Below are 24,484 nucleotides of genomic sequence, written 5' to 3'. Positions count from 1 at the left end.
GTCTTTTTGTGGTTTTTTTCTTTGCCTTCAGGCCTTGTCTTTTCTCCACCTTCTGGTAAATTAATTACCAGAATATTCTTTCTCTTTTGAATATCAGCCCTGAGGAATCTGTCATTAGTCACTGAAAACTCCTCAGGGTCCCTGAATCAGACTCTGGGTAAATTCATTCTAGAGAATTTCAGTTTACATGTTAGATGTAGGAAGATGTTTTTCTGACCTCATGTTTCCCTTTGCTAAAATTTTATTTTTTTTTTTAATGTAGAAAATAACGGGCCAGTTTTTAAAAATCAGTTAAGTCTGTACGATCATATGACACATTTTCTCTGGAAAAAATAATTCACGTTTTATAAAGGTTACCCACTGTATCTGCTAGAGTTAAAGTCTCGGTCATAGGGCCTTGCTCTAACAATGTAGGGCTGTGGTTTTGAGGATAGTGTCCTGTTGACAGAGCTCTCACCTTCTCAAGTATGTGTCATCTTGCCTCTGACCTGATAACAGAACTGGAATTGGGAATCTTTACCCCTTTAAACCATTGACCAGAGCATCCTTTTTTTTAAGTAAATTGATCCTACAAAGGAAAAATATTCATTGGGATTATGGAATTTAAAGCCATGATCTCTAAAAAAGTAGGATAATTTGCATCAAGGGAAAGCACAGAGCTATAGAACAGCAAATAATTGGAGAGACCCAAATACAGCTGAATATGTATTTGATTGTACACAGACAGGACCCACACAAGATTGGAAATAATGTAAACCTTTCACTATGCCTCTCTTGTAAATAATATTTATTTTCTTTCTAGGTTGCCGTATTTTAAGAATTAATGGAGAAATTAAAGAAAGGAGTAGAAAGAATGATTAGAGAACAAGGGTTTTTATAATATATTCAGTGGACGAGAAATATGGCTCATCCCCACCTATGGAGGAGGAGAGGAGGTGAATTACTTTTTAACTACAGAGCTTTACTTTGAGAAATTAAGCCAAGTGTCTACTGAAAAAAACACACAACCTAAAAGTTGAAAATTCTGTGTAAGAAGGAACCTTAATTTAAATAGCTAAATGTTAGATTATTTTCATTATTTATTTAGCAAATATTTGTTGAGCACTTAACATGTTGCTAGATGCAAAGATAAATAAGAAACGTTCTTATAGGCTTGAGGAACTGAAAGTCCACTAGTAAAACCAGGTAAACAATTACAGTTCAAGGTGGGCTCTACTCTCTTGATTCGTATGTGGCAGACTGATGTTATGAGTGTCCAGAGGAAATTCCCATTCTAAGTTATCCCAGATTTGGTTGCTCAGCCCTGTGTGAAATAAGCACGCTCACAATGGAAGAGTGAGCAGTGGGCTTTGGAGGCATAAAAGACAGGGATGAGACTGCTGGGGAAAAGGCACAGAAAGCTGTGGATGTGTGGAAATGTTCTCCTAGAGTCTGGAAAGATAAGCAGGAGTTTTTCTGCTGGAGAAAGGTATTTCAGGCAGAAAGACTCCATGTGCAAATGCACGAGTGCTTGAAAGAACACAGTACAGTAAGTCCCCTACATGCGAACCTTCAAGTTGCGAACTTTCAAAGATGTGAACGTGCATTCGCAAGTCCAACCACGTGAGCTAGTTCACGTGTCTGGCGTACATTGTCGCGTGTGTGCATCCTCTACAAGTGGCTGTGCTTTTGTGTACTTTACTGTACAGTACTGTATAGAGTACAATAGTATAGTGTCTTTATTTCAAGCCCAGGATATCTGGAAGCAAGTGTAAGAGCAGCGGTGACGTGGCCGGTACTGCTAAGAAGCTCTAGCTGTTGTATTGTACTACTGTACTTTTCAAGGTACTGTACTGTAAGATTAAAAATATTTTCTTTATTTTTTGTGTTTGTTTTTTATGTATTATTTGTGCAAAGAGTATTATAAACCTATTACAGTACAGTACTATATAGCCGATTGTGTTAGTTGGGTACCTAGGCTAACTTTGTTGGACATACGAACAAATTGGACTTAACGAACACGCTCTCGGAATGGAACTCATTCATATGTAGGGGACTTACTGTACTGGAAGGGAGAATTTAGTGTAGCTTGGGTATTAGATGTGAGGAAGGGGAGGCTCAGGAGGTGAGGCAGGCTGGTAAGATCAGGAAGCACTTGGTTCTGATGTTGGAGATAACATCATTCCACTCCCTTACCCCAGTTTCCCAGTTAGTCACCAGCGATTGCCCCTGCCACCTCAACCTACCTTTCCTTAAGTTCTTCCTCAACACTCTACCTTTCCTGTTGCTGAAATATAGATTCTCCTCTTTTTTTTTTAATTTATGTATTTATTTTATTTATTTATTTTTGGCTGCGTTGGGTCTTCCTTGCTGTGTGCAGGCTTTCTCTAGTTGCGGCGAGCGGAGGTTACTCTTCGTTGCGGTGCGCGGGCTTCTCATTGCGGTGGCTTTTCTTGTTGCAGAGCACGGGCTCTAGGCACGTGGGCTTCAGTAGTTGTGGCTTGCGGGCTCTAGAGCGCAGGCTCTGTAGTTGTGGCGCACGGGTTTAGTTGCTCCACGGCATGTGGGAACTTCCCTGTCCAGGGCTTGAACCCTTGTCCCCTGCACTGGCAGGCGGATTCTTAACCACTGTGCCACCAGGGAAGCCCACTCCTTTTTTTATCAAGACATTAGTGAATCAAGAAATTCGTTAATAATTCTCCATCTCATTTATATGAGAATATCACTACTTTCCTTGTACGAATTGAATAAGTGTAGTGTTTGCCCAAGACAGGGAGCTTAAGATGACCTGGAAAGTTCTTTCAGCCCTGGAGAATCCTTTGAGTTAATCTGGAGGGTTCTGGGGCACAGAGTAGGTCTTGGAAAGCACATTCCAAGATCTTTTGAAAACTGTGTTTTCACGTCAAGTGGAAATGCAAAAGGAATGTAATGTGTTCTGTATGCAAGGACATTTTGCAAGTAGTTAAGTATATATGCCGTGGCGTGGATGTCTCCTGGTACAAAGCTTACATCCAACTTTGTGTTCTCTGAACAGAGCCTAATCAGTTTTGAACTTGATAACCAAGTAGTGCCTCCCTTGCAATGGCCACAGATTTGATTTAGCATCTAGAATTTTACAAAGCTTCCACTTTATAGGAGAATAAATGTTAGTGATAACCACTGTTCCTTTTCTTTTAAAACACGATAGATGTTTGCAATTTCTTTTAATTTTTTTCTGTTGATTTTTAGAGGAAGTTAAAAGATGATGGTCTTTCCGGGGTTTCGGACATTACTCTGTTAGAAGGCTTTAGTGTAACAGAAGCAGGAATTTTTGAATGTCCTTGTACTGGTGATTTCCTTTACTAGAGGACATATCAATCTTGTTTTAATTTCTAGTTTGATAACATCTTCTTTTATAAATTTACATTTTAGTCAATTTGGATTCTGAAATCTCTGATGTGATTTATTCATTTAATATTTATTCCAAGATTATGACTTCTGCTTTTCACAAGCAGAATAAAATGTTGTTACTCAGTTGTTGGTTTTTCCCAGTTTGAACATACTTAGAACAACAGTGTGGCCAATGTACCGGAAAACAGTAACTATCTAAAATAGGAAACATAAAATGAACATTTATGGCCAATTTAGCTACTTAATACAAATAGCACCCAGGTTTCCTTCTTAAAGTGAAAAGATACATCTACAGATAATGATGACTGATGATTACGATAATGATGGTAATGATAATGACAAAACTTTATTAAGAACAGGAGATAGGTACCGTATAGAGTACTTCGCATGCATCATCTCATTTAATTTTCACAGCTCTTTGCTTTTTCACCTGTCAGAGATTGGCAAAGATGTTTGGGTATAATTTTGTGAGAGATCTGATGAACTAAGCAATGCATTCCCTAAAAACAGCGTTTCTCAAGCTTGGAATTTAAAAAAGGGCCTCTTTCACAGACGATTTAAATTCTATCATGTGAGTTATAACATGCAAAATATGAAACTAGTTAAGCCTTTCTTACAATACATCTCTCATAAAGGCAAAGTAGTTTTAAGCCACACCAGAAAACTAAAAAGTCATTAGAATTGGAGTTAGAGTGTTAATTCAGTGTCATGGATGATGAGGTTTTGTTGAAACAAGCATTACACAAAATGTGTCTATTACGCTAATGGGTTCAGTGTTCTCATATATGTATGTGTCACATGGCAACCAACTTCCCTCACTGCTTTCCTCGTTCAGATGATTTCAAAGCTTCGTACAGCATGGCATGGCATCATTTGACCTTTGCTTGACGAGACAGTATCATATACATATCAAGTCCACCTTCCCATGACTGCTTTGAACCTCCTTGTACATGTGGACACAGGCGGGCATCAAATACTCGTGCTAACTTGGTGAATAAAAAACAAAATCTAATTTAAAAAATCCTTGTAGAGTGAGAATTTCTAGTTTTCCAGAATTCTTTGGGCACATCTGCTGCCCCTGCTAAATGAAATTAATACGGTAGAAATAATAAGAGGACGAATGGCTAGGTGCTGTGCTAAGCTCTTTATAGCCACCATCTTATTGAATCGTGCAGCAACCCCGGGAGCCAGGTCATCTTGTTAACCCTCTTCTGTAGATAAGGACATGAATCTTGGACATATTGAGTAAAGGCCTCCCAAGGTCACATGACGAGTAGCAAATGATTTTGTACCCAGGGACTTTCATTCTAGAGCCTGTAATCCTCCCACAGTAGCTTCATGTCTTTACCAATTTTATAAATATATATGGTGTACTTTCCAACGTACCAGGTCCCAAGTCAAATGCTTCCCATGCATTACAGTCTTTACGAGAATCTCAGCAGAGTGGCACTGTCATCTGCCTTTGGTAAGCTGAGAAGGCTCAAGGTCACCCATTTAGTAACAGTCACCCCCCACCTTAAAAAAAAAGTAAAGATTTAAAGATGCAGAGTCAGCGTTAAAAGCAGAGTTTAAAGTAATGTCTTCATTTTCTAGTGCTTCAGGAGCTTGATTTATATTTTTCAAAGAAAAACAATCAACTAAGAGATCTTATATTTATATTGATTTTTTTTAAAAGAAAAACTTAAAAAACGTCATTAGAAAACAGGCCTAGTAAGCTTTTTTTTTTTTTTTAAGAACCTAGTAAGCTTTTTAAAGGCCTCTGTTGTACGTAAACCTTGACAAAGGATATGAAATAAATGCCTTGTGAAATGAAGTTCTCAACATTAAAAACATTCTTGGTCAGCAAATTTTGTGGCAAATTTATCAGTGTGGTAAATATTTCATTTACTAATAGGGCTATTTGGAAGAAGGCTTGTTTACACTAGGGACCTGAAGGAAATGTAATCCAAATGACAGGGCATAATGATTCTCAGTGATATTCTTGCAGTACCCTCTGGCTAATGTGCATTTGTAAAGTGATTATTTAAAAAAAAAAAAACACTCTGTGTCACCATCTATATAATTTATGTGAGATTGTTGACAATTAGTATACTGGTAGCTCAGACAGTAATAGGAACTCTAGGTGTGTGTATGTGTGAGTACGCATGTAGGTGTGTATAGGCACACACGCGCACATAACTGTGTAACCCGTGAATCTAACTAGAGTTCACATGCTTTTGAACATTGATGGATTTTTTATTTTGAATTTATGATACCACTCATGTTCAAATATTACTTTGCATACAGCAGAAATTGCCTTGGGTGCAAACAATTAAGGACTTTTTTTAAAATTGAAGTATAGTTAATTTACAATGTTGTGTTAGTTTCTGGTGTACAGCAAAGTGATTCAGTTACACATATATATGTATTCTTTTTCATATTTTTTCCATTATAGGTGATTACAAGATATTGAATATAGTTTGTGCTATACGGTAGGACTTTGTTGTTTATCTATTTTGTATATAGTAGTTTGTATCTGCTAATCCCAAACTCCTAATTTATCCCTCCCTCCACCCCCTTTCCCCTTTGGTAACCTTGTCTGTGAGTCTGTCTGTAAATAAGTTCATTTGTATCATATTTTAGATTCCACATATAAGTGATATATAATATTTGTCTTTCTCTGTCTGACTTACTTCACTTAGTATGATACTCTCTAGGTCCATCCATGTGGCTACAAATGGCATTATTTCATTCTTTTTTAATGGCTGAGTAGTATTCCATTGTAAACTCTAATTCAAAAACATACATGCATCCCAGTGTTCATTGCAGCACTATTTACAATAGCCAAGCCATGGAAGCAACCTAAATGTCCATCGACAGAGGAATGGATAGAGAAGATGTGGTATTTAAGGTCTTTTAATAGATTACTTCTGTTTGAAGGATAATACATTGTGATGATGAATATATCCTAAAGTTCAGAAAGTCTCCCCCTGTTACGCGTAAAAGTTTCATGGAAAATTATCGTTTTGTTTTGGTTTTGGTCTCTGTCATTTAGATATGACCTTCTCATCTGTTCTGTTACTCAGAACTCTTGATTGGTTACTTGCGAAGTTCTGGAGCAGTAGTGTGGGTAACTAGAGGGATGGAGTCCCTGACCTGGTGAAACTAGTGAGTCAGACAGACAGCTAACAAGTCGTGATACCAAATTGTGGTGAGGATGGAGAAGATTCATGCCAGGTTGTCTCCAAGGTTGAGCAAAGGAAAGAGAGAGCCACGTGGATGCGGACGCTGCTCAGAAGCTGCTCAGAAGCTGGAAAGCATGCAGTATGGCGGTCATATAAGGCTAGCCTGGGGATAGGTGGGTGGTTAGCTTGGATGGGCCAAAGTGCTCTTTATACCATTTAAAGAAGATTCAACTCAAGAGAGAGGACAAAGAAAGAGATAAGAAAAAGGTACAAAAGTGGGAGAGGAACAGGAGAAAATGATAACCAAGAGCTAGGTTAGGGGTGGGAGGGTGAAGGTTCAGGGCAGAGTTGACGGTGTCAAATCTGACTGCATCTTTCAAGACAAGCTGTCTACAGAGTCGTTGACTTGGGCAATTAAGCAGTCATTGGTGGGCTTATCAAAAGCAATATCATTATCCCTACTGTCTATTGAATTTCTAGGATCTTAGAAGACAAATTGTATAAGAAAGTCCCATACATGTACACACTGCTATATTTAAAAAAGATAACCAACAAGGACCTACTGTATAGCACAGGGGACTCTGCTCAATGTTATGTGGCAGCCTGGATGGGAGGGGAGTCTTGTGGAGAATAGATACATGTATATGTAGGGCTGAGTCACTTTGCTGTGCACCTGCAACTATCACAACATTGTTAATCGGCTATACTCCAATACAAAATAAAAAGTTAAAAAAAAAAAAAAAAAAGAAAGTCTCATAAAACTAGTCCCTTTTTGGTTTTGTTTTTTTTAATTAGTTTTTTTTTGGCTGCGTTGGGTCTTCATTGCTGTGTGCGGGCTTTCTCTAGTTGCGGCCAGCGGGGGCTACTCTTCATTGCAGTGCACGGTCTTCTCACTGCGGTGGCTTCTCTTTTTGTGGAGCACGGGCTCTAGGTGCGCGGGCTTCGGTAGTTGCAGCACTCTGGCTCAGTAGTTGTGGCTTGCGAGCTCTAGAGTGCAGGCTCAGTAGTTGTGGTGCATGGGCTTAGTTGCTCCCCGGCATGTGGGATCTTCCCAGACCAGGGCTCGAACCCATGTCCCCTGCATTGGCAGGCGGATTCCTAACCACTGCACCACCAAGGAAGTCCCGTCCCTTTTTCTAATGATGGTGGAACTACCATAGGCAGCATTCTTGCCACCCTTAGGGTTATTAGTGAAGTCCCCAAGATGAGAAGGAGGAGGGAGGGAAGAAAGGCTTCCTCAAGCTACTTCAAGGAAATGGACAGTGTACATAGACTCATCTCGAATTTTTAAGTGGCAGGATTTATCTTAAGTAGCTTATAAACAAAATTACTTGGGTTGGTTACTGATCAAGAAAATGCATGCTGGCTTTTCAGAATGCCGGCGGTTTCTTATTTAGCAATAAAAGAGGTTTAATTATTTGCCTGCTTTTGAACTAATGGGAAGATAAGGGGTGAGAAGGGTAGGGTGGGTCAGGGTCCTGCAGTTCCAGGAAGGCTGAGGTGGCCTCCTGTCCCCAGTGTTCTGCTGTGAAGGCATTGATGATGGAGTTACAGTTATGGACAGATGTCCCTCTGTCCCCCCCATCTCTGTTTCTTTCACTCACTCACTTGCCCTTGTGAACTTCCTGCTTCATTCTCCAGGGAACAGAGATGACCTTCCAGCTTGTACACACCTGAATTTTTGCTCAGAGCAGAGATGACCTTCCAGCTTGTACACACCTGCTTTTTTGCTCACTAGCACTTTTTTTTCTGTCCCTTTAGGAACTGGGAAATACATATTTTCCCAGCTTCTTCCTCCTACTTAAAGGAAGGGAAAAAAGGTGGGGGGAGGAGGGAGGGAACAAAAATTGGCAGAAAACCCTGCAAGAGAATGAGTTTAACAGATTTGTTCGGTTCTGGATTTCTGTCTTCCTGTTCCTTAAATCTGTCAGAAAAGCTAAGGCCCTGCCCCCACGATGAATAAAATCCCTAAGGCCACTGTCTGAAAAGAGGGGAGATACGCATCATTTTCTCTCCAGATTATCAGAGGAAGATCCATGCAGACAGAACCAAGACACAAGTCATTATCTTTGAATTATTGGTGGGAAATCAAATTAATGCTGGAGGCTTAAAAATGGGTGGGCTAATTTGGAGGAAGAAGAAAAAATAATTGAAAAACAGAATGTCTAATGAATAATAAATACGTAAAATCTAGTTGTAATTTAATCCGAATCCTACCACTAATGTATTGCTCGTAATTAGCGGTGTGGCATGCTTTTTTACCATTTCCTGAAATTTCACCTCTCTACCTACGCTGTCTGATAAATGCTGAAACATTTATCTTAGGATGTTTAATTACTTGTTTACACTTGGTTGTCTCCAGTTAGGCCAGGGACCTCCGTGAGAGCTGGGACCAGGCGTACTGCCTTCTCAGTGATCCACCCACAGTAGATGTTCCAGAAGGCTCTTGCGTGCGTCAGAGAAAGTCAAGCAGTTTTTATTTTGTAGAGATCGATCTAGTGAGGCGTCCAGCTTCAGAAGAGAGGCTGGACCAGTGGTGTTCTCTTCCCAGATGCACTGGCTCCGCGCTTTGCCCTTTGCATTTCGGCCCTGGCTTCTCCCTGGGCTTGTGGAGTTCGTCTCCTGCCGTGGGATGGAATGACCCCCACCGCAGTCCACCTCTACTCCACCCCGCAAGAACCTTAGCAACTTTTACGCACTTTTCCCAGCCTTAGCAATAAGGAGGGTAATTATACCTACCTCCTTGGCTGGTAATAGGACTCAAAAAGGATAATTACTATGAAAGCACTTTGTAAATTATGAAGGCAGTAGTTGTAGTTAGGGCTGTTAAGAGGGCAGAACAATAGCTGCAGATACTATACTTCCTAAGCAACGTTTACCCTTGGCAAGGTGCCTCATACAGAGAAGAAGATAGATAGGTAGATAGGTAGATAGACAGACAAACAGATAATAGAGGGAGAGTGTGTGTGTAAATTTTCTTGACCTGCAGAGTTCTTGCCTAATTCAAAGCTGTATCCCCCAACCACACCCCAGTTTTCCCATCTCTGATCCTGTGCAGATCGGGTTAGCTGTCTGGCTAGTCACCGTGTTTCTCATCCTCCTGAGCCCATCTTGCCTCCTGGGCTTCTCGCGGCTGTGGAGGCGCTGGAGGCCTGAAAGTAGACCTTCACTTTTCGCATTATTCTCGGTTGGGAGGCTGCTTGTGTATCACATTTTTTTATAGACTCTCCAGGGAAGTGGAACCTTCAGGGTTTTTCAAAGTGAGGTGGAGGGCGAGGTAAGTCATTCCTCCAGATGCATCCAGATAAGTTGGGTGGTCAGCACTGAACACAGCTCAGGCTCATTATGGGGGTGACTCCAGCATCATATGAAACGTGGTCCATGCCTTCATGTATCTCACGTTCTGGTGGGGCCTCTTATTCCTTGTGTGTGTGTGCTGTACTAACAGGTATCAAATAAGCTTGTGGAAGCCCAGGGACTGGGTACTGCTCATCTTCAGGTGAGATATCAAATGTTGTCTTTTATCCTCAAGATTTCAGAGAGGAACGTTCAAGGCAGTCCACCTGGAAGGTGTCCTGGAAAGTCGCGTTAAGATGAGTTGGTTGTCACTGGGTCTCTTGGTTCTGGACACTTGAAACTTGGAGTGAAAAACCATGGCACAGAGGACAAAATGAGGAGGATAGTTCCTTCGGGAAGAATGAAATTCAGTTTCCATTTCCTGGGAGTAATATTGGAGGTTCAGAAAAAATTGACTCTTTTTACCACTTAGAGAATAATCATATAGATATTTTCAGACTGTTACCTCGAAAAATTTTGAAGAAGCATGTCAAATTCTAGATTAACAAGACAAGCAAAGGGTAGCATTACAGTGTCAGTGTTATCGAATTTCCAAAATTGAAAATACTTACTGGAATATAAAGATATGTAGAAAATTCTTTGCATAAATTCTGAAATAATGTGCATCTCCCCAAGTAAAAAATGTGTCAAGGTTACTACAATTTCAAAATGGTTGAGCTGAATGAGTTTTCATGGTGGTTCTATTTCATATGGTAAACAGAAACAGCTCAGTCATTTACCAGGCATAGTCTTGGTTAAGGGAGAATCCAGGAATATGCTCTTTGAGCGATACATGACTGTTCTCCAAAAATAGCAAGAGAGAGAGAGAGAGAGAGAGAAAGACTAAAGATGGTTTATTATATGGTAGGGAATAACTTGTCCTTTTCTTATTTAACCTCAGTTTCTCATGTTATTAAACAGATTTCGGATTGAATAGCTTTTCACTATTGATAGCATGGTGCCTATCAGGCTGTGTCCAATTAGTCACTAGTTAATGGAACAGCCCAGGATCTAGTTCACCATGATGAGTTGGCTCTACAGCTCTTCTTTAGCTGGAGGGCATTTCTTGTCAGCCTTTTTAAGACCAAGTTTAGTCTTAAAGCTGCTGCTACTGAGTGATAGTGGCTAATGTCATTATCTTCATGTATGAACATTGGGTGTCATAACCTTGCCACCAGGCTTACTGAAGCTATTTTGGTCATGCTGTTGACACTTCTGCTTTTAATACCAAGTGTCTGCGTTATCGGCTGTATGAGCAAATTCGGTTTATTTTTAATTTGTTGATAAGTTTTGTGCTGGTTAAGAACATTTATCTGAGGGTTCCTTCTCAGATTGTTCAAAGTGGTCTTGATAGTGACATTATGAGTGTTTATGTGTGTGCGTGTTTGTTGATTTCGCTTACTTGGTGCTTCAGAAATGCACACGGACTACGTATCATTTGGACTCTCTGGAACATTCTTTGTGTTTATAAATAACCAGCATACTTGCTCATAATGTTGACAATTTAAAGCAAGCAACTCTGATATTTTTTTTTTTTTTCCTCTTTTGCTCTTAGCTTTCAAAATTTGAAACACTGTGTGAAGTGCTTGGGGACCAGGAATCTTTTCTTTGTTCCTCCACGTCGGCTCTCTGCCCCAGGAGGCTGGCCCGTATGGGCTACACCATTGGGCTCCTTTGCCCTCTGTTTCTGGATGGATTTAGCCAATGAAATCCTTGCCAGAGAATCCATTTCTAGATTCCTTATACTTGAAACTCAGAAATAATTTTTATTTCACCATAACTAGACAATCCATCATTTCATAAATGAGAAAATTGAGGCCCATATAAGGTGGTGAGCCTTGCTTTTAACTCTTACAACTGGACTCTCAGGGACATTTAGTACTTTTGACCATAATCTTGAACGGTAAGTAAATTATTTTACTTTGCGGAGAGGATGCTTTGTAGAGCTTGATAGGATGAGTATATTTAGTCAAGAAAGTAAAACTAGATAAGAGTTACTATTTTTAAAAGTAGTTAATTGGAAGTAACCCAAATGTCCATCAGCTGATGAATGGGTACATAAAATGTGGCATAGCTGTCTAAAATAATATTTTTCATCCATAAAAAGAAATGAGGTTCTGTTACATTCTACAACCTGGATGAATCTTGAGAACATTATACTAAGTGAAAGAAGCCAGTCAGGAAGGGCCATATGTTCCATGTATATCTAAAAAATAGGTAGATCCGGCTTCCCTGGTGGCGCAGTGGTTGAGAGTCCGCCTGCCGATGCAGGGGACACGGGTTCGTGCCCCGGTCCGGGAACATCCCACATGCCACGGAGCGGCTGGGCCCGTGAGCCATGGCCGCTGAGCCTGCGTGTCCGGAGCCTGTGCTCCGCAACGGGAGAGGCCACAGCAGTGGGAGGCCCGCGTACTGGGAAAAAAAAAAAAAAAGGTAGCTCTATAGAGGCAGAGAGTAGATCAGTGGGTGCCTAGGGTTCGGTAGTAGGGAGTTGAGATGGGGGGTAGTAAGGGAGGTGATAGCTAAGAGGGGCAGAGTTTCTTTTTGGATTAAAAAAATTGTGGTAATGGAAGTACAACTCTGTGAATATACTAAATGCCATTGAATTGTATACTTTAAATGGGTAAATTGTATAATATGTGAATTATATCTCAATAAAGGTATGGAAAAATTAGTCAGTGTCGCTGGAAATAAACAAAGAACAAACAAAGCCAAAACCACAAACACAGGAATACATATACTGCATATTCAATATGAGTTTACCAGTATTTGCTTTCAGATTCTGTGAATTTTTAACATAAATTTCTAGTTATTGCCGTTACCATGAAGTATATAAATCCATGCAATCTCTTTGTTAGTACATTTATAGAGTTTGTTTTCCCTTCCAGTTTATGAGGTTTTGTTTTTGTAGGTTTGTTTGTTTATGAGAAGAAAGATTCAGGTAGAAAACTAAATTTCTATGATGCTTTTGTTTTAGGGCTTTTATTTCAAGTGTTACTTGAAATTTACTTGGGGCTTTTCCATTTTGGGGCTTTGCCACTTCTTTCATGTTGGAGGAGCATGTATACAAATGCTGCAAGAGTTGAGTCTCTGGAATGTTCAATGTGCTCATACTGTGGATTTCAGATTCTGACAATACACATTTTTTTTTGTAACTTACAGGTTAAAATTTTTTTTTCCATCTGATCCAGTGGTAAAACTTATCCTTTGCACCATTCAGATTCAACTTGACTATAATAGAAATCATTATTCAAACAGTAGAGTAGTACCAGCCTTTCAGTGGCACCTAAACTGAAAAGAGAATTAGTAAAACGGTTTTAATTACATGCTTGTCTGTTTGATAGGCAGTAAGAAAAGGAGAGTTTAGCCTTTGAAAAGTGAAAGGGGTCTATTTGGAAAAGGGGGTTGTCAATACAATCCCATGCACCGCTATCAAGAATTATTCTGAAAACTGTTGATGCATTAAACATAAGAACCTTTGTTCGAACTCTCGCTCTAAAGGTGGCAACCTTCAACTCTAAAAATACTCTGATTAGGAATCCAAGTTTTACTTTCAATCATGTAAAAGCAGTGTTTCGCTTCATGAAATATCTGCAATTTTGAAGTTCCTCTGTAACTGGTTTTGAAAATAAAATTATTTTACATTTCGTAATTATCTGCTTTGGCTAAGTCTTTTCTTTTTCCTGTGTGCAGTTGAAATAAGCCGTCCAGTTCAATCCATTTGAGTTCTAGCTTTTCAGATAAACATTTTGAATTTAAGAATAATTCTTTTAAAGACAGTGATTAAGTACCCTTCAAACAGTTATCATAGAGAGTTGTGGCAGAAATTGACACGCAGATCTTGAAACTAGCAGGCTCTCAGGTGTTTGATGAACAAATAGGGAAAGTGGGGGGATGTAGCCCCAAACCCTATCACCTCCCACCCCCACTTTAACCAGAAAGCCCCAAGATGCCTTCTTCCTCAGATTTACTATGTATCTTAAGGAATAATCATCAGGGCCTAGGGAGAGTGAAATTTAATTTTGATCTTTTTCAAACCCCCAGCATTCAAGTCTGGCGTTGCCTACAAGAAATGAATGCCAATGGTTGTCCTGCTTTTCTGAGTCGTTAATCACCTCGTTACCCAGGGGACTGACTAGATCTTCCTCTAAGATACCCTTGCTTATGGTCTCCTGCAGAATTTAATATTGTAGAATTGGACACGATGATGATGATGATGACGATGACAATGACAATGACTACCGTGGAGAAGGTGTTGATGTAATATCTCTTATCATGTCAGCACTCTGGGAAAACAAGGAACCAATTCTATAGCAAGTGACCATGGATTTCTTTGGAGGTTGACAATAACGGGATTATCAGCGTAGCCAGCATTCTTTGCACTTGAGCCAGCGTCTGAGAATGTAGAACAGTAATCCCTCTTCCATATTAGGAGATGGAAGCGTTTTATAGTTGAAAATAGCAGTCCTTTCAGAAGATTTCTCTATTACGTTTGCTCTGGGAGGGATTCTTCTTAACGTACAATTTGAGTGCCTTTTTGAGTAATACATCTTCTGTAATTAAAGCATTGTTTTGGAGACTCCTTAATCAGCCTATTACCTGCATCCTGATATCTGGGTGTTACATTGCATAGATTATCAATTGTGATGCCTAATAGAGTTGGGCCCCTGGTTTGGATCTTGGCTTATATCTTATTACCTCTCTGAACAGTGAAGTGTCAACGGGAGATAAACCCCTTGATGACTGAGTTTCTGACTCTCCTCCCAAGAGCTCCCTTTACAAGAGGGACTGAGGCATGTTGAAATGAGCTACAAACGAGGGTGGTCACAGTAATTTATAGTTTTTTAGTGGCCACCGAGCACAGCACTTGAGTTGTAGCACAACACCATTTGTGACGTGCTTGGGTCTGAGAAATCTGATGATGGTAGGCAGCTGCTGGGAAGGAAGGGACCTGAAAATTCATGGTTCTTGAACAGGACAAGCGGAGGGAGTAGCAAAGAGCAGAGGCGGGTTTATCAGGAAGCTAAGGAAGCTGGAAGTTCAGGGCCCCTCACTTGCAGGCCCTGAGTGATGGGATTTGTTGGGATTTATTCCAGAGTCTCCTCCAAGGGGACGAGAAGCCAGGTTGTAATCTGAAAACATTTCTAGTAAATGGTTTGAAGAAAAGAAAAAGAATAAATGAATGTGGAAACCAAGCCAGATGTATTCAGAAACCTGAAGCCCTGTTTAAAAAAGTACAGAATGTAAAATGGGGTGAACATTTACTTAAAATGAGAGAAATGAATCACCAAAATTACTGGAGCCTTGAGAGATTCAGGTCTCTTTCTTCTGAGATCTCTTCAGGAAGTTCAGAACACTAGGAGGGGTGGCTAGTTACATTCATCCCTGTTTTTCTATTGTAGTCTCTCTTTCAGTCCTTTCTTTCTCTTTTTTTCTTCCCCCCTTCCTCACCCCCTCCCTCTGTATCTCTCTCTCTCCCTCCCCCTTTCTCCCTCTCCTCCTATTCTCTACTTCAGTACACTCTGGTATATCCCCATAAGCTCTGGCTGGTACTTCATGGAAAAATTTCTACTTTTGGAAGCCCGTAAAAGAAAAAGAATGGGGAAAACTGTTCTAATTCCCAGAGATCACTTCCATCCAAATACTAGATTCAGAGGTGAGGCTCCTTTTGAGACAGGAGAAAGAAACTCTCCCTCTCCCCGCTCCCTTCCCGCTTTGAGGAATTTATAGTTTTAAGAGATTTCCAGATGTTTCTCATCCAGACACGTCTGGAGAAATAAATGAAGGACAGCATATATTTTAACTTGTTTTGGCTGTTAACACCTCTCAGGCAGGCAATAAATATTGTATTACTTTTTCCTTTGCTTAAGTTGGCCTTAATGATAGAATAAATTGGGGCTGGTTGTATGTAGTAGAATGTGCTGCTAGTGATTTTTGAAGATTGGAGAATATAGATGGTTACCAGTAATAATAGGAAGCTCCTTTAGGGAAAAAAAAAAAAATGTAGAAAAGCCTATTAATGCTTTTTGAAGCGTGAAAGAGGATACTTTGTCTACAAATCCCAGGGACGTGTAGCTTAAATGATGTGAAGTTTTACATATACACAGTTCCGCTGTCAGATCTGCCCCAGCCAGGGGAATTTGTCTCCGTAGACACCCCGCTACAGATCATTACTGGGTTCAGGCTTCCCTTTACGGCTTCCTGAAGCTATAGGCCTCCTGCTGACATTTAGTTTTGCATGCAGATGAGAAAGGAACCCTTGTGCAAAGTTTTTATTAGGGTGCGTTAATGATGCTTTGCTGCTCCATACGGCGGGTGAGAGGGATCTGCTGTTGTGCTGGGTGTGTGCCCCCATAAATAACTTGCCAGGGGTCCCCATTTCTTTTTCCTCCAGATGAGAAAGACTGCTTCTCCTCCCATCCCCCCAAACAATGGGGTGTTCTTCTGCCTTTGGTCCGTGTACTCTTCCTCTGTTGCTGGTTCTTGACTCCCTGCCCACTTTTCTTTTCTTTTTTCCTTTGACACCAGACAGTGACTGTGTTATAGTAGTCATGAGATGTACAGTAAAATGGTTGAGATTCGAAATGCAAGAAAACGATATCAACGTTGCTGTCGCCCTATAATAATTTGGGAGTGTGTGATTTTTGTCCAAGTCCTTTTTCATGAAATAAATAGAATTGTACAAAGCTCTCTGCTTTTATTTTTTTAGAAAATCACCCTTAAAATGAGTGGCTTAAGAGGGAGTAGCTGCTTTTTGAAGCCCTGCTTGTTTTTCTATGATATTATAATATAGTCTGAACAATTTGGGAGCCTGTTAGGCTTGTATAAAACTTGCATTTCACAATTTGTGATGTTTCATTCCATTTTTTCCCTTAATGTTGTACCATTAAAATTTGGAAAGTTTTCATATACGCGGCCGCCCGATTTCATGTTAATGTGGTTCCTATTTGCATTTCTCAACTACCTAGTGTGGATTACCTGATTGGCAGTATCAGGAGATGTTTTTAAAAAACACCTAGGAATTATAAAAGTTTTCATCTATAGTATGCTGTAAAAATAATGAAGACACCCAAAACTGAGACTCTATTATTGACTCAAGTTGCGTCTATTAGATTATAAATCGCCGTCAGTTAGTTGAATGTTCTATAGTTCCTGTTGGAAACATCGCTAGATCCTTTCATTTAGTGGACAGGTGCATGAAAAGTTGCCAGGTGTCTATCCTATTCCATTATATTCCCTTCCTTTTGAAACAATGTTAGCCACTTTTTAAAGTTAAAAGAGACATAAGTGGCTAGAATAAAGATTCAATATCTCACAAGTTTATTGCAAAAAATAAGGCTGTTCATTGCAGCTGTTTGTAAAATTTAAAGACAGGAACAAACCAAATGACTCTGAGTTGGGTACTGGTTGAATAGATTATAGTACATCCATCGGAGCAAGTACTATGCGGCTATAAAAGGAATGCGGGCTATCTATAAACTGCTGTGGAGAGATCTCTTAGATAAAATGTTAAGTGAAAACAGCACTGCCCAGGAAAGTGTACTCAAATAAACAGTGCTACTGCTTATTTAAGGGGGGTGTTTTGTGGATTTGGCTCTGGAAATGTGTCCATATTTTACATAAGTATAAAACAAAATCAATAAAATGAAGACAACCATTAAAGATGAAATAAATAAACCTCACTGTATATCTAGTTTCTGGTCTAACCAGTCAGAGACAAACCATTTCAAATGATACTAAGACACAGAAGTTTGACTGTATATCCTCAGTGGATTATACTCTAAGATCTAAAAAAAGAGGCAAAGAAATTTTAAATGTTCTCACAATCATATTTGGTAGCAGTGTTAGTTTTGGAAACTGTTGTGTGTGTAATTGTGGGGTAAAGCAAGTAAGTGACCATGTTTTTGGCTGGGAGAAGGGAGATGTAAGATTAGTGTGACTGAGTAAAAATCCTGATACCCTGAATCAAGTCAGAGGTATCAAAATGAATTCATCTTTAAAATGTTTATTTCTTAAATGTGTCCTTTAAAATACCTGAAAACAATGAACATCCTTCCAGTAGCCATGAGTTCCCCTGGGGTCCACATTGAGATTCACCAGAAGGAACCTCTTGGAAGAAATGGCTGATTCCAGGTGAATGGCAAGAAGTGTGTCGACTGAAAAAAATGCACAACCTTAGCTGAGAGTTATGTGTTATTCAGTGGACATGCTGAGGACTTAAGCCCGGGAGTCAGCCTCTCAGATAGCTGTGAGGGACTGTTCCAAAGAGGTAAGGGAGAAGCCGGGATATAGGATGTTTTGCAACAAAAACCAGTAGTCGGAACATCAAAAGATTACTGTTAATTGAAGAAAACCAGACATCTCAAGTTAATGAATTTAGTGCTTTTCTATGTATGGGAAGATGCAAGAATCTAGGCTCAATGAAATCATCTCTTTGATTTGCACCTTGATTATCTAAGGCCAGTATCCTGTTTTTCTCCATCCTGAATCCCCTCAGGTTGCACACCTGAGGCTGCAGGGGCTGATGGCTTGATGGCCACAACATCCTTTGTTTACTGATATGGCAGGTGACATTCTCTGTCCACAAGTATATGGGATGACCTGGAATATCTTGTTGCCCCACCACACAGCAACACAACTATCAACGATCACTAGTCTTATCAAACAGTTTCCCCAAGTTAGGTCAGCTTTGGCCATGAACAAGGTTAATGACTGCAGTGGAAAAAAAACGAACCCATTTTGGTCATTGATTTGAAAATTGTTAAATAATGGGAAATAATAAAGTATTTATCTTGTTTTTTTCTATAATGCTTGATTTCATGGTAGCCCTATATATGAATAGATGGTGGGAGTAAGTTCCTTTTTATAGAAGTATTGAAGCTAATACATGAAGAAGGAACTACAGAAATCATCACCATTTTGCATCTCTTATTAAAATAGTGTTTCTAGGCAATGATCACCAGTGACTAAAAGAAAGAAAATCTGTTGTTTCCTTCTTCTAAGAGTACACAACATCATCTGTGAACTAGCGTCACCTGACAAAAAAAGTAATTAATAAGCCTGGATTTGATCGAGCTTCTAGATCTGTCAGCTTGTAAGAAACACAGAGGGCAGAGGATCATGTTACATGACATTATAGAATTACAATCAGCCAAGATCTAGATTGTGGGGAAATGCTGTAGCCCAAATGATCTGGTTTCTTCAGCAACAGCAAAAAACTTAAAAGGAAAAAGGGGATGGAGAACTTATAAATTAAAGGAGCCAGTCTCACTGGAATCTGATTCAAACAAATGTGTATGTGTGTGTGCAGGTTTATAGTAGACATACAAATACACGTAAAGTCTATATGTGAAACAAGCACATCTACATGCAAATGTGTATGTATATATGCATACGTATGTATATACATGACAGTCAGGGAAATTCGATTCCTGACTGAATATTTGGTAATTGTAATGAATTATAGTTCACTTTGGGATATGATACGTATTACCATCTTTACAAAATGTTTAATACTTATTAAAATATTAAAGTAATACTGACTTGCCTGATTATGAATGAAGTCAGTGACTTAAGTTTTAGAGTTTTCGGCATTACATAGTATATTCGTTTGCTCGGGTTGTCATAACAAAATACCACAGGCTGGGGGGCTTAAAACAGCAGAAACTTACTTTCTCACAGTTCTGGAGGCTAAAAAGTCCAAGATCAAGTTGTTGGCAGGTTGAGTTTCTGCTGAGGCCTCTCTCCTTGGCTTACAGGTGGCCGCCTTCCTACCATGTCCTCACGTGATCTTTTCTCAGTGTATGTGCCTATCTGTGTCCCCATTTCCTCTACTTATAAGGACTCCAGTCATACTGGATTAGGACCTGCCCATGTGACTTCATTTTACCTTCATTACTTCTTTAAATTCCTTATATTCTAAGGTACTGAGGGTTAGAGCTTCCACTTATGAATTTGGGGGGTAGGGACAAAATTGAGCCCATAACACACAAAATATGTTTTAGTGATCTGAGGCGAGAGATTGATTTCTTTTCTTGTTCAAAAAACAAGTTAGCTAGTTTCAGTGATCTAACCTATATATATATTCTTTTTCATTGTCTTTTCCATCATGGTTTATTACAGGATATTGACTATAGTTCCCTGTGCTATACAGTAGGACCTTGTTGTTTATCTATGTTATATATATATTAGAAGTTTGTATCTGCTAATCCCAAACTCCTAATTTATCCCTCCCCCACCCCCTTTCCCCTTTGGTGACCATAAATTTGTTTTCTATGTCTGTGAGTCTATTTCTGTTTTGTAAATAAGTTCATTTGTATCATATTTTAGATTCCACATATAAGTGATATCATATGATGTTTGTCTTTCTCTGGCTTACTTCACTTAGTATGATACTCTCTAGGTCCATCCATGTTGCTGCAAATGACATTATTTCCTCCTTTTTTATGACCGAGTAGTATTCCATTGTATATATGTACCACATCTTCTTTATCCAGTCATCTATCGATGGACACTTCAGTTGCTTCCATGTCTTGGCTGTTGTAAATAATACTGCTGTGAACATTGAGGTGCATGAATCTTTTCGAATTAGAGTTTTCTCCAGATATATGCCCAGGAGTGGGATTGCTGGATCATTTGGCAGCTCTATTTTTAGTGTTTTAAGGAACCTCCATACTGTTCTCCATAGTGGCTGCACCAATTTACATTCCCACCAACAGTGTAGGAGGGTTCCTTTTTCTCCACACTCTCTTCAGCATTTATTGTTTCAACCATCTATTTCTTGGTGTCCAACAAGCGGAAGCCCTTGGAGAACACCTGGCCACCTGGTCATGCCAGATATTTTCACTTTCTGTCCTTTGTCCGTTTCTGCTTTGTTCCCGTGCTGGTTTCCTTTTCTTTTCTTTTGATGCATGTGCAACACTGAAGTTAGGGCACTATCTAATCATTTGAAACCACCTCTCTACAGTTTTTGGAATTTCCCACCCTTTCCAAACAAATGAGTAAGACCCTATAGAGAAGCAAACCCTTAAGTATGATGTAAGCTTTTTATTTAAATTAACTTAAGAAAGAATGTTCTTCAGAGTTCACTTCCGTAGGCTTTTTAATGACAATGAACTCTGAGAAGTTTAAATGCAATTTTTCATTCGCTGTTGTTACAGCCTAAATATAAACTAACATTCAAGTAATGATTTCTCCCCCTTTGTCTGTTTAATTACAAGTTTGATATACATATTGTTACCATGTCTTCTCTTAGTCATACATCCCTTACACAAATTACTTTCCATGTGTTACAAATTGAAAATGGAAATTATGACTTATCTAATTACTTTTTCATTTCTTCATTGTGCCTTTTGGAAAAGTATTGTAGTGCTGGGAAATACAAGTAATTTTCCTTGTGAAATAGACTGTGATGGGAAAACAAACTTGCTTTAAACTTCGTAGACTGGTTATTCCATGATGCCAAACAGTTATCACTGATTGTATTAGGGCTGTCATGGCATTGTGATTCTGTAAGAAAGTGTTCACATTTTTTGAGACAGATACCAATGGGATCAAGAATTTGCTTTAAAATACTTAAGCAGTGACGACAAAAGAGACAGAAGAGACACATACGGCAAAATTCTGATAATAGCCCACTCTGGATGATTGGTATGAGTTCATTGTGCATTCTCTCCTTTTGTGTATTTTACAGTTATTCCCAATTAAAATTAATGTCATGACATAATTATCATCATTACATAGTGAGTCCATAGAAAAATATATACCAGTAAGTATTTACCACATTGATTCATACAGTTTGTTTTCCTAGAGACACAGGCATTCCTAGCAGGCCTGATACAGACTGTGTGCTAGGAAACGTAGTCATAAAGAATCTTGTACCAGGGGAAGGGCAATTCTACAGTTAGTAGGAAGCATTTTTGAGTATGGTTCATTTGCAGCAAAGGATTAAATTATTTTTTTTTTATTAAAAATCTTGAGCACTAAAATCTTAATTTTTAAAAGTCAAGCATTCCTGATAGGTATTAGAATGATTCTGACATAGAATCTGTCATCTTACATGCAATTACCTCCGTTTACTTTATAGACTTCATTTCTTAGGATGAGCAGACATTTTTGGTTGCAAGCCTGATATTACTGACTGTAGAGATAATGTCATCCTATCAATTATGCAAGTGTTATTTTTAGTGCATTTGGTATCTTTGCAAGGTCATTTTTACTCCTAACATAATATCTAGTTTTCCTACATCTTAAAGTTTTGAAAGGTCTTTACCCAGTGTCATGTGAGCTATCCTTTAGTTTCCACTACTATGAAATAGCCTGACCACCCTGAAATATTAGGAAATATATCTGATAAAACAGGAATTTTATGAGCAACAGGAATTTTATGATAGTTTAGTATAATGCTTAGAAGGGCTGATTCTCTGCGTCAGAATCTTTTAAAAGCTACCATCCATAGGATAATATTCATAGTTATCTGTTTTTTAATAATATGCGTAAGATTTAGAAATGGGGAAGGAAAATTGTTTGAAAGAATTGTTTTCTTCTCGGTTCTTAGTATGTATGTATAAGTAGCCCTTATCAAGCCTGAGCTAACTTAATGATCATAGATGAAAAGAAGTAAACTTAAGTACCCTCTTGAGCTAAAACTTATGTCTGTCTTAGGAATTTTCTAGGTTGTACTTCTCCTTTACAAGAAGAGAGCTTTCAGTCATCCCCAGAGGCCTCTCCTTGTCAAGTGGACCATCTGGGGGTGGGAACGGGAGAGCTATTTCAGTGCCAGATGAGTCCCTACAGAGCAACAAAAATGAAAAAGACATTATATCTCCTCTGTGGAGTCAGCTTGTTCCTCCTTTAAACATTCTTAAATAGAAAAAAACTTTACGGAAATATGGTAAGTATTAAGGATGCACCTACCTGAAATCGAGAGCTGCAGCCTATTAGCTCTGTGGACTAAGTTACTTAACCTCTGTGAGTTTTGATTCCCTTATCAGAAGGGGAATAAAGTTACATTACGGGAATTGTTTTAAGAGTCAAATGAATAGAAAGTGACTGCTTTAGTGCCTGAGATGCTGAGGCTGAAACATCATGTTGAAGAAATGGCAGCAGCTACTTACATGAACTTGGAGGGGGTTAAAACTAAGAAGGTCCAATTTGATTGAGGCTTTTAACTGTAGTCTATCAGCAATAATGAAATCTCTATGTTTTTATTTCACCCTATACCATTATTTAACATATAGACACTATTTATGATGATATGTTAATCATATCATTATTAGTACTATTATCTTAGTGAGCTCTTGCCAAAATAATGCTGCATAACAGACCACTGCAAAACTCAGTGGCAGGCACAGCAATCATTATTCCTGCTCGTGCATTTGTGGACTGGGGAAGGCTCAGCTGCTCCAGGCTGGGCTTGGATACAAGCTGCAGACTGAATTTCTATCTGCTCCACATTCCCTTCATCCTCCTGAACTCCGTGGTAGCCAGATCATGTTCCTTTGCACCGTGATGGCATCCTCCAAGAAGGCAGGCCCCTCAGTGGAAGCGCGTTTCAAGCATTGGCTTGTGTCACGTCTAGTAACATCCCCGTGGCCAAAGCAAGACACAGATTCAAGCCCAACATCAATGGAATGGGAAAGTAATATTCTGCCCATAGCGGGGGAAGAAGCGAGTGAATATTTCCTGTCTAGTAATTCAAACGATTAAAATGATTATCATCATCTGTCATTATTATTCATTGCATTTGGTTACATTGTATTGAAAGTTTCTAAAAGCAGCGAACAGGTCTGCAGGATACGGCTGAGAAGGTTTTTTGTTGTTGGTTGTTTACTTTTTGACGCTGAATGTGCATGTGGCCTTGTCATGGACGTTATTCAGTGATGAGTTCATCTAGTCCCTCAGCATCCTTCTGGTCAGTACGCTATGCCCAATGAACAAACGCATATAAAAATTGTAAGGCACATTGGTGCTTCTGTGGTATCGTTAATGATCGCATCTAGCCGAGGATGTTTTCTGTTTTATCAATCTGCATTATTCCATCTAACTTGCCCTTCAGTCTACCACAGTGTGTATTTGTACTGTTCATTTCATCTCTGTGTGAAGAGTTTCATCTCTCACTGAAGGTAGAGTTTCAGGAGCTTGTTTAGCATTGTAACAGGTGAATTGGAAATAGCTGTAAAGCAACTAGTGACTTGTTTTGGCACAAGTACCACGTGCCCACGGCACGTTTCTGTGTAGACATCACAGAGGGGACTTTTAAAATGCATGCTGCTGCTTTCAGACTTTTCCTTGCACCTCCACATGACCCCAAACAAATCAATCATAAGCCCTCTGGTTGAAAACTTTTCCCGTATATGATGTGACACCAGCGGAATCTTTTTAAAAAGAACTGTGTTTCCCTCTAAATGTACAATAACTAGGAGCATAACATGGGTTCAGGGAAAAAAATAGTGCGTAAAGGGGCGTCAGAGGCTGCTGGGGATTTCATGCTGGAGTGAGCAAGTGGACTGGCAAGGTTTGTCTTTCTGCTTGCATGCAGATAGTATTGTCTGTCCTTTCTTTTTCCCCATACACAAGTGGGAGGAGAGGGCTGTTTCACCTGCCATTGATGAAAA

General features: G+C 39.4%; 1 protein-coding gene and 1 long non-coding RNA gene across 2 annotated transcripts in view; both read left to right on the top strand.

The window, feature by feature from the left end:
* The window catches only part of CDH2 (cadherin 2), a 215,441-nt gene that overhangs the window by 97,908 nt on the left and 93,049 nt on the right, over window positions 1-24,484 (top strand). The window lies entirely within an intron of this gene.
* On the top strand, window positions 897-22,879 carry LOC141276261 (uncharacterized). The gene is made up of 3 exons (XR_012325530.1): window positions 897-935; window positions 21,562-21,636; window positions 22,533-22,879. It is a non-coding gene; the product is annotated as an uncharacterized lncRNA (long non-coding RNA).

Source organism: Tursiops truncatus, chromosome 13, assembly GCF_011762595.2.
Source record: "Tursiops truncatus isolate mTurTru1 chromosome 13, mTurTru1.mat.Y, whole genome shotgun sequence".
NCBI classification, from domain to species: domain Eukaryota; kingdom Metazoa; phylum Chordata; class Mammalia; order Artiodactyla; family Delphinidae; genus Tursiops; species Tursiops truncatus.
This window is presented reverse-complemented; position numbering and strand designations above follow the sequence as displayed.